This window comes from Meleagris gallopavo, chromosome 2 (assembly GCF_000146605.3).
Source record: "Meleagris gallopavo isolate NT-WF06-2002-E0010 breed Aviagen turkey brand Nicholas breeding stock chromosome 2, Turkey_5.1, whole genome shotgun sequence".
In the NCBI taxonomy this organism is placed as follows: domain Eukaryota; kingdom Metazoa; phylum Chordata; class Aves; order Galliformes; family Phasianidae; genus Meleagris; species Meleagris gallopavo.
The window spans coordinates 86,966,006-86,974,172 of NC_015012.2; the positions used below are offsets into that span (position 1 = coordinate 86,966,006).

Below are 8,167 nucleotides of genomic sequence, written 5' to 3' on the forward strand. Positions count from 1 at the left end.
TTTTCTTTTTTTTTTTTTCCCCCAGTAATGTTGCTCTTTATGCTTTCTATGGATCTAGAAACATATATCCATGCCAGTCAAGGACATGAATTTTTCCTATCTGTTACTTTGTTATGGCTTCTTGTTGACTGCTGACCTTTCAATTGCAGCCTCTTCTTTCACGGACAGTGTATGTCTCTAAGCAATTCCTTGCTCATTTTTCCCTACTGAAAATAATGCCTAATGTAAATATTTTCAGGTCAATCTTTTAATACATGCTTTCTGTTTGCCATGTGAACCATTTCAACGTATTTCATACATATTTTCCATTACTTCAAGCTGTATTTTCCGTGGATTAGAAGCAGAAGAGAAAAACTAATTAAGTGAGATATAAAAACTGATGAAGCCATTTATAAGGGAGCTACAAGTGCAAGTCAAGTCAGATTTTCAGGAGTGCTCATATGGCTTCAGGCTGAAAATATTCCCTGTTGTCTGTGTGTTTATGCTGTAGTGAGCACAGTGAGGAAATGATTCCTGGAGATGAGATGGAAGAGAGAAAGCCAACTGTGGATAAACATATGCTATAAGTTTTTGGACTAAGCGTAGCAATTTTTGGGTTATAGATTTGAAAGCATTTTGGACCTGAAGCCTTTGGATGCAGTTGGCTCTGGCAGCAGTGCACCGTCCCATGCTATCTTCCCACGGCAGGACACCCCAACACTGCAAGTTTCTGCAGCAAAGCAGCACTACCTGAGACATTCTAGGTATCTACCCGGTTAGTAAAAAAAAATACTCATTTCTTTTTCCTCCTGTGATTCCAACAACAGTATGTAATAGTCACAAATATATTATTCTTTATCCTTTGAACTTGTGGAGTTGGGGCTACTGCTTAAAGAAAGGAGAGGAGGAGCTTTCTTGCTTATGCAGGTGCATTCTAGCAGTCTAGCAACTGAGATGAATTCTGTTTATGTGAAGGGAATGCTGGCATTTTTTTCCTCCTGCTAGATGCTCTTTTATATTTCAAAGTGTATTAGAAAATGTCTAATAATGTGCCAGGCTATTCCCTGTTTCCCTTAGAAAAATAAGGCTGGTCTTCTAGACTGGAAAAATAGTGCCCTGAACTTGCCTCATGGGTATGTAATACCATGAACAACAGAAGCTAGCTGATAATGGGAATATGCTTTGCCATAGCTTGGGATTTTATAGAATCCAAATCCTGTCTCTGAAGAGGAGCTTCATGCCAGTAGAGCAACCTCCAGTTCTACTGAGACTAGCTCTGAAGTAGAGTGATTCCCCAACAGGATTGGGGAGTGTGGCTGCCTATAATTAAAATGAACTGAATATAAATATGTCCCGTTTCATAATTTCTGTTTATAAAGGCAGCTGTTCCTTAACTTACAGAATGAATATTCCAAAGTTGATGAAGTTGAGAAGAGCCCATGATATAAGACTTGGTCTTTTTTCCTGGAAAAAAAAAAAAAGATGATGTGTGACTTCACCATTTCAGACACTTTCAAATTGTCTCATTTAAACAGAGTTTGGTAGCTATAAGTTCTGTTATCAAAAGAGGTAGTAAAATCTATTAATCCCAAACCCGCTTTAGCTTTACTGTAAACTGTGAACATGTGAACATATCCTGCTTACATATTAAAGTCTGTATATTAAACACAAATAATACGTGATGTATGAATTCTACTGCAAACTGTTTGCAGACTCAGTGGTTTCAGTAGATAATCAGAGAAGAGTACCGTACTTTGAGAGACATTGTCTACCTTTATTTAGTCCCAGGGTATCTTATCAGGCTGTATAATGTTGTGTTTGGTGTGTGAAGCACAGAATTTGTGGCCTTGATGGTAAGGATCCTGCCTTGTCATAAACAGCCATTGACACTATTGGGATTCTTTACACAAGTATAATTTCAGGAGGTGGGCTTGTGGCCTCTTATAGAGTATGAGAGGATGGGGAGTAACCCAGGGGCATGATAGGGTGAAAAGGTTTTGGAGTTCATTGAACTTAATAGTTACTCCACAGTTGTGTATCAGATGGAATGTGTGCAAGTGTAATATGAAATTTTCAGCATGGTAATTGTTATTTTTTTTGCAATAGGAGTAAACACAAGAAATAGCGTGGTCTCCACTTCAAACAAGGAGTCTGTTCCATCTAATCCCTGGCCTAGTTCTGGTTTGCCTGGAAAAGCTTCAGTTTTGGGAGGAAGTGTCAACAGGATAAATTCAGGTAAGATGGTCCCACAGTTCCACATAGCTGTGTTTCAGAGTCACCCATTTCTAGTACATTGCCATCTCCGAAGATACGTGCTACTGTGCCTGTTCCTGGTAATGAGCTAAATGGCTGAATGTAAATGGCTAAACTACATGAGAACCTTTATATACATAGCTAGGCTCCTTCCTGGCTCCTCTACCGCTTTTTGACTTTTTTTTGGTAGCTTCATAGGATGTCATTCGGTTTTCCCCTTCTTATTACCATTTCCCACGGTTTATTGGGATAAACACAGGCATATAAAGGATCTGTGCACTTTCAGTATCTTTGGCAAAGTTTTTGTTTCCATCAGTCCCTGATCAGCTTTCATCTCAAATACGGCCCATCACTTTGCACCTATGTTACCTGTGCAGGAGCTGTATTGCATTGGCCACAGATGTTCCGTGCTTTTTCTTTCAGGTCCCATGGGATCAAGTGGTCTAACTGGTGGTTATATCCCTTCGTTTCTGAAGAAGGAAGTGGGCTCTGCTGGGCAGAGGGTTCAGTTAGCGCCAATTGCAGATCCATCTTCAAGTAAGTGTGGTGCCACCATCATCTTGGGCCCTTGCTCGTTGCTTTGGTTATGCTGTGTAATGCAGCATTATGTTATAGATGGGTGCTTTACTTTGACATTATTTGAGTGACTGGAACTACTGCTCGTAGCCTTGCAGAATTTCATATAGAGAAGGATTATTTTTATTTAGTTTATGAATTATGTGTATTAACCACAGCCGTTACCCAAGAAGCACACTGCAGTGGAACCTAGAGTCTGATGTGAGAGCTGGCACAGAATTCACACTTACCAATCCAAAGTTTAGGTGCTCCTTGTATAATAGGGTTTTAAGGTTTGGATCACACATGTTGTTTCACATCAGCAAATCCTCGATTAACCTTAACCTCTTGGAGTTTTCTTTCTCCCTTAGATTATGCTGCTCTGAAGTCAGCAAGACCCCATCTTGGACGGCCTCCATTCAATTCACCTTCCAAAAGCACCCCTGGGGTAATGCCCCTCCCACCCCCAACTCAGCCAGTCCACGGCCGCGTTGACTGGTCTGCAAAGTACGGAGCTCACCGGTGACGTGTAGAAATGCTCTCCCAGCAGCGCCGATTTCCCACATGGTGACTGGCATGTGACAGTTTTCTAATGTTTTATAGACTTGTAAATTTAAAAGAAACAAATCTTCTACAGCTGAGACCTTTCTGAAGGTTACTTTGGTTTTGTTTTCTAACTTTTATTTGTGTTAATTTCAATGCAATCTTGTACTTTTTTTTTTGTATGAAATTTTGTTATATAATTGGGTCCAATTATTTTCATAAATCTGATACCTTTTGTATATATGGCTTAGGGATCTTGGCATTTTTATATGATAAATTTTTATAACAAACTTTTTTAAATTGTAACTTTTCCTTTATTGGATTCAACATTTTTATAAAAATGAGTTTAAAAAAAAATAAAGCAAAGTGGTGCAATATTGTGTTGGAAGAGAAGAGCGAGGAAGGGGCATTCATTAGATGTTTTCTAAAGCTTATGTGCTAAGTGAGATTGTTTAATTTCAGTGATGCCATGTCTTGATGCCACACTGCTGCTGCTGTGTACTCATTTGCTTTGTACATCAAAGGAATGAGTGAGCAGCAGTCTAACCTCTCCTTTACAGCCACTGAGAGACTGCTGGAAGTCCCAAGTCAGTGGGAAACTTTTTTTTTTGTATTTATTATTTTAATTTTACAAGACTTTTGTTGGACCGCTGTCCAGCTTTCCACTCCCATTCTTTTGCTTTTACCAAATCTGGGTAATCTTGTTTCGTAAAGGATAATCAGTAGATTTGTTTTCAGACACTGCTTGTTTGTCATGCTTCAAAATTACCTCTTGGTGTTGTTCACTATCAAATAGAATGTGGACCTACCTCTCTTAAATTTGCTTAAATGTTTCCTAATGACTAATGAGGAGAAATACTGGGTTCTGTTTTTGCTGTTGTCGGGAAAAGAAGATCCAAATACAAATTTAAGGCAGTATTGAGAATTACAAAGCTGGTTTCATAGTGAAAAAGTATTAGTGAGATGCCAGCAGCAGACTTTAAGGAAACTTAAGGAAACAGTATCTATGCATTCGACTTAATTTTTGTGACTGTTTTAAATGACTTTTGAGGGGGAAAAAAAATGTAAATTTGGATGAAATGAATACGTTCAAGCTTCAGTTCTTCTTCATTTCAACATCTTCACTTGTGATGTGAAGAGTATGTCAGTTGCTGTAAATTAGGCCCCAGACTCTACTGGGTAAAAATGAGGCTTTATGTCAGACTGCTAAAAACCATTCAGTTTGAAGGAGAAAAGGAACGAGCGGGTTCTAGACAAAGGAAGGTTGTTTCTGTGCTGGAAAGGAGCACCGGCATTCAGCTGTCAGCAAATGGTTCATTTTGATCATAGTATTTGGCTGTTCCTTCACCTCCTTCCACAGAAGATTAGTCCTGTAGATGAGACAATTACAGTGCTGAGGGAGGACATCTTTTATAGCTGCATTTTGGACGAGCACCTTCAAAGCTGAAATGTGCATATCTTCCCACAGAACTGTACAGAAATGGTCAGCTTTTGGGAAACCTCATCTGAACTCATTTTATCAATGGAGTGGGCTGAAATTTATGAGAGCCAGTCTGAAGGGATCAGGGCAGGTGTGGTTCTTGGCATCTGGCTGCTTGGAAGGAGAAGTGTGCCGGTGGGCCTGCCCCATGAGGGGCACCTGCAGCGGGCTGGAGGCCAGTAACACGCCCTGGCCTTCTCAGCACTTTCCATGAGAGCACACAGGACTCAGGAAACTGCTCCCCAGAGTAAGCTGCTGGTTCAGTGCTGTGGGGAACCAGGTGGGACTCTGATCGCTGTTGGCTTTTGCTGACTGAATCCATAGCAAGTCCACAAGGCTAAAAGGACCAGAAGTGTCTATGCATTAAAAAAGCACGTGCATAACACTTGCACATGCCACAGACATGTCCAGCTATACCAGGCACTTGTTCTTAGCATGTGTTAACAGCAAACTGTACATAACTGCTTCCGTAGCAGCAGTGTTAATGCGTAGCAATGACCATTCCAATTCTATACCACATGCTGATGTTGTGTTTGGGTAAGTGGAGAGGGAAATATGTATATTTGTGTCAGAAACTGGAAAGATAGTTGTTTCTTTTGGTGGAAATAAATGTCTGTATTTATGTCTAGATATCATTTAATTTATTTTTTTCGCTGAATAATCAGTTTAAGGGGAAATAGCCTGAACCTGTCCTAAGTATCCCTAGACCTATGTAGGCAGTCTATGTAGTCTGTTCCATACATACAATTCCTACAAATGGAAGCATGAGATGAGTCATGAGAGCACGCTGCTGAGGCTTGGGCTCATCCTACCTACCCACACGTGCCTGAGCTTCTTCCAAAGCAGGGAGGAGTGAGAAATCTCCTCTCAAGAAATGCAGCTTACCTGAGGACTCCCTGGGAGATGCCCAGGCCTCTCCGTAGTAATGATGCTCCAAGTGATACAGGATAAATATGGACTCAGCCTGTGTATATCTGAACCCCCATCAGTCCAGCCCTGTTTTCTTGCATATGATGTTCAGTCATCAGCAAAAGTATTAGAAAATGTAGTACTTTTTTTTTTTTTTTTTGGCTACAACTCCTCCTTTCCTGAATAAAAGCCTATATTTTGTGGGGAAAAAAAGCTAATAATCTTGACATTCAGAATGGCTTCTGCTACTTTCAACTTAGTGAAATGGGAAAACTGCAAAATGTTGGTATATTGACAGCACTCTTGTAGCCTTTACTCAAGCAAAGAATGTTGGGGATGTTCTTTTTCAGTAAGGATTAACCTGACTGAGCAATGTGCACTGCTGCCTGAGTGCAGTGCAGAGGGAAAAGCTGTCAGCCTGTTGGTTATACTGAGAGCTGGACAAGCAGCATAGCAGAGACTTTATCATATGTAGCCTTCTACTTTGTGTTGTAACATTTAGCAGCATCGTTATGTGAAACGTTGTTGGAATTCTGCTGTTTGCTTGTTCTCAGCCTTAAGCGTAACATGTAGAAATGACTGCTGGGAATAAAGGAGCGTGCCAACGGCCTCATTCACCTCTGCCATCCAGATCTTCCTAAGTCTTGTGTCAGTGCCACAATATTAGCCACAAAGCCACAGTTCCTGTGGTGTTTCAGAATCTGGTAAGGCTGTTGGTGCCAATGGGATATTTCGTAAAGGAGAACGGTTTCGAACTTAGATGAAGAGCATGGACTTGTTAAGTATGATTATAGAGAAATAATGGTTCTTGTTTATTCAGTGTTTTTGTTCAAAAAGGTTATATATGTTTGTTCCGTTCCTTCTCTGTCAAATCTCCTGCCCAGAATAAAGTTACTCTTGAAGAAATACTGACTGATGAGAGTCCTTACATCGTGCTGAGTTTTAATAGCAATGCTTTGGTTTGGCTGCTTTATGGTTACTTAATAAGCCTTCCATTCGGTGCCCTCTCTGGTGGGTGCTGCCTCTGTACCCACGTAAGTTCCTTGGCAATATGATGTGAGTCTAAGCACGTGATTTCTGCCATGTTCTGTAAGCTTTGCATCTAATATGTTAGTCTGTGGATGTCAAATCTGAAATTAACTAAAGTGTGGGAGTAGAAGGGAGGGTCAGGCTGGATATCAGGAGAAGGTTCGTCACCAGAAGGTGGTGGGCATGGAACAGGCTGCCAGGTCAGTGGGCACTGCCCTGAGCTGCTGGAGTACAAGGAGCGTTTGGACAGCGCTCACAGACATCGGGTTTGGATTAGGGGTGTTCCTGTGTGGAGCCAGAAGTTGGACTCGATGGTCCTTGTGGGTGCCTTCCAACTCGAGATATTCTCTTATGCCATGAGAGAAATACGTCACACCCTGGAAGGAGGACATAACTTGTTCTCTCTGTGTTGTGTCAGCTCCTCCCGTTTCTCCCACTCCTTTCCAGGCAGTAGAAGCCAATTGGTTAACTTTCAACCCCAACTGTTTTCCTGCAATTTCAGTGGCTTGGAATTGACTGTACAGAGGAAGAACCAGATGTGAGATGAAGAAATGAGGCATGCATACAGAAGTGCGACAGTTCTGGATTGTGGTGTGTGCATTAGAGAAGGAAGGAGCTCAGAGATTTGAGGGGCAGCAGTGGGAGAGTAAATGAGCAGAGCAAGTTGTTCCCCGTGCTGGGACCGAATAGGGAAAAGAAGGGGGACAAAGACAACGAGAAACGCCTGGTACCCCGTGGAGCTGGGCACAAAACAATGGCAGACTGCCCCATGCAGTGCCTCACTTGGATGTGTCTGCAGTCTTGGAAGCTTGACTACCCTACGTTCTCCTACAAATGGACCTTGAGCTTGTTTGGAGGTTCTAGCAGGGGAGCGCAGCTACCGTATACCCTTGACCGATGAACGGTACCGTCTCTATCGGGGAAGGTCGTCCTCTTCGACCGAGCGCGCAGCTTCGGGAGGGACGCACATGGAGCGGTGAGGGAGGAAGGGGACACCCGCCTAGCCAGCCAGATCAGCCGAATCAACCCTGGCGATCAATGGGGTGACAGATGTCGCAGCCAGATCGCCCTCACATCCAGAGCTACAAGCCGCCCGAAGTATAATATAAAGGCCAATATCTAAAAGTCTTTAAGGTCATGGTGATATACGGTGAGTCTGGAACTCCCAGAAAATGGGCGGCAGAAGCATATCTCAGTGCTATTTCAGGTCTAAACGCTTCCGCTCTAAAATTCTCGGCGCACGTTAACGTTCTTTCTCACTCCGCTTTTCACCCAGCAGGCCTTGCGCGTTATGCAAAGCAGAGCCTTCCCACTGGCGGGCTGCGGGGGGCCGTGCCGGCCGCGCTGCCTTGGGGGGCGGCACCGGGAGGGCTCGGAGCGCTCACCCCGCGCTCTGCGTGACACTGAGCCTCCCGCGGC

At 42.7% G+C, this 8,167-nt stretch overlaps 1 long non-coding RNA gene across 1 annotated transcript; it reads left to right on the plus strand.

Annotated features, from left to right (window-relative positions):
- The first annotated feature begins 210 nt into the window (after positions 1 to 210).
- Positions 211 to 6,631, plus strand: LOC104909943. The gene is made up of 4 exons (XR_792699.3): positions 211 to 754; positions 2,086 to 2,214; positions 2,656 to 2,769; positions 3,159 to 6,631. It is a non-coding gene; the product is annotated as an uncharacterized LOC104909943 (long non-coding RNA).
- The last annotated feature ends 1,536 nt before the right edge of the window (positions 6,632 to 8,167 follow it).